The sequence below is a fragment of the Hydractinia symbiolongicarpus genome, chromosome 3, assembly GCF_029227915.1.
Source record: "Hydractinia symbiolongicarpus strain clone_291-10 chromosome 3, HSymV2.1, whole genome shotgun sequence".
Lineage (NCBI taxonomy): Eukaryota > Metazoa > Cnidaria > Hydrozoa > Anthoathecata > Hydractiniidae > Hydractinia > Hydractinia symbiolongicarpus.
In genome coordinates, this window is record NC_079877.1 from 21,752,792 (window position 1) to 21,755,637 (window position 2,846).

Below are 2,846 nucleotides of genomic sequence, written 5' to 3' on the forward strand. Positions count from 1 at the left end.
GTGACCAAGGAAATCGTTAAATATGGTGACTGGAAAAAACAACAAGAACTTTAGGAAGTTAAAGTACCATTATTTCCAGTTCTAGTAACTTTTAAATCTTCAAATTTTCAGGATAGTCATACCTTATCCTGAGGGAAAAGTGGATATGTTCGTCTTTAAAGTTGCCAAAAATGGATGTCTCAGATGTTAATCGAAAAACTTAAAACGTCGCGACGTCGATAACAATAATATAACGTCATTAATGAGGCCATTAATTACCATGAACTTATAACTATACTTATAACCTCGATCCCAGGATCAGTTGTCTCCTTTTGCATATTGTAAAGCGAGACGAACCTTCACGTCATGGGGACGAGGTTTTATGAGGACATATAAATTGAAATAAAACCGTGAATAGACGTTTTGAAAATATAGCAATAGTATTGTATTCATATTTAAAGGAGACAAGTATTTCAACGAAGTTGTTGACAATTTGAACTAATAAGTAGTTATTATTTCTTGTGGTGTGAGTTGTTTCTTTTGCAGCCACATTATTTTGTTGACGTGCCGGGGCTATGAGAATTAACCTTTAAGATTAAAAACACTCGTTAATTTAAAGTGTTTCCCTTTTATTTTACCAGGTAAGAAAGGTATTAACGTACCAAGTGAACAAAATGTATCGCAACCTTCTTGAACTGGATAATATTTGAGTGACAATCCCATTTTAAGAGTATCCGATGGTTTAATATCGCTTAATAAAAAATCATCAAAACGTCATCTAAAAAGGTTTGTTATTGCTACCGTTTCTTATTTTTTACGCTGCTCTTACTGTTGCTGTTTTTTGTTGTTTTTTTTAATCAACGTAGAAACCGTCGCGTACAAATAATTTATCATTTGAATAACTCAGAAGCGTCAGAAAGGTAAAACAATAGATCAGTCATAAGTGGTTACGCATCTATTGAGAATGTTATTTTTACAACAGTTTGTCAGTAAAAAAACGAAAAGACCGTTTCTGTCTATTGCGCCAATACCTATTATTTTCTCTTCCAGACAAAATGTCTCCCAAAGGATAAGTAATGTCATTCAGAACTTTTGTACGTTAATTGAAAGGCAATGATTTCTTAGATCAAAAGTCCGAACCTGAACCTGAGACCAGTGAATGAAGTGACCTGTGAACGAAGTTGCAACCGATAACTGGTTTAACATAGCGCCCATTCACACATTTATGTACCTAGACCTAAATAGGTGCATCGAATTTTATTTTCTCATTATTGCATAACGCAAACAATATTTTAGGATGACAATAAAATCTTCTCGAAAATAAAACTATTAGCATATTGTTATGGATGAAGAGGTTCATTCAAATCCAAATATGATATATAAGGCAGAGATTTGTTTCTTATAAAAAATGCTAATAGGAGAGTTTCTTATAGCTTAGCGTTTTTTTTCGTCAATTTTTACGATAATAAATCGGCCAGTTTTGTACCCGCAAAGATCAAAATAACGAAAGTCTCTGGGGCTTCCCCCTGGATCACACTTGGGGAGGCTAACAGCCCCCCCTAAGACCCTGGTAATATCAACCCTTTATCTAAACATTGCTATTGCAGCAATATTTAGATTAAGTCTTGAAAAACTCTAGATCCACCCCTAATGGGATTTTACTCTCTGAAGGTAGCTGCTGTTAAAAATTTCATGCGCCACATTTCAATGCTGCAATTGCACCAAAATTCTTGTTTGCTGGAAGTATGAAAAAGTGCTACTCTTCTTTTCACTTGCGTTAATGCACGGAAGTTAAAAGCCGTAGAGTGCGGCACAACCAATAAAATAACATAAAAGTAAATTTTCTACGGTCATAAATCTCTAGATTTTTAGTTATTGGCTCATTAGCAAAAAAATTCAGAGGCCTGGATCGAGCAAACGATTGTCATTTTGGCAAAAAAAATTTATGTTAATCAATAATAGTGAGTAAGTAAGTAAGTAAGTAAGTAAGTCTTTATAATATCTAGTAAGTAAGTAAGTAAGTAACGGGAAGTTTTAACGTCTTGGGGATTCCATCCTCCTAACGGTTGGCTCTTCCTCCCCTCCGACTGTAACCATGTTACATTACCGCCAGAGATACGTATAGCATTGCTCTAACTTGCTTGCCTGCCACACAAGCCGGTTAGCGGTCAGTAGATGGCACCAAATGGGCTGACAACACTGCATTTAAAGTGCGCCGAAGTGGAGACTCGAACCTGAAACCTTATGATTACAAGTCGAATGCGCTACCACTACACCATCTCCGCTATGCATTGATAAAGTTTGAATGCACATCCCTTAACAGGTCTAAAATTACCGATGACAGAAGATGTCAACATTTGCTATTACTTAAATATGACATCATAATTTATGCAGCATAATAAAATCTAAAATTCTTTAAAAGCAAATATCTTGAGAACGCAAAAAGCTTTTTACAAAATTAAAAAAGACTTGGTAACTAACTTTTTGAGCTCTGTAATATAAGCCCAACATCATTTTATACCTTGTGTTCTCTTTAAGAAATATATTATACCATCCAGCTTTATCACTATCATTTCATTGGCGCTGTTTTATATAGAGGGTGACAACGGAGATGTGTTGGATTAAGAACCATTTCGAATAAAAAGATAATTTAATTATGAAATTAGTCCTGTCTTTAAAAAATATTCAAATATGCAATACAACTAGATACCGTATTCTTGCTGTTTTTACTAATAACATTCCAATATCAGGAGATGAAAGGAATACTAGAAACTGAAAACAAAATATGACGTCCAAGAGAAAAAGCTTGAAGAGTAGTTTCGGAAGCCTTGTGAAATAGAACGTGACAAAGGTTGTGTCAGTTTAGT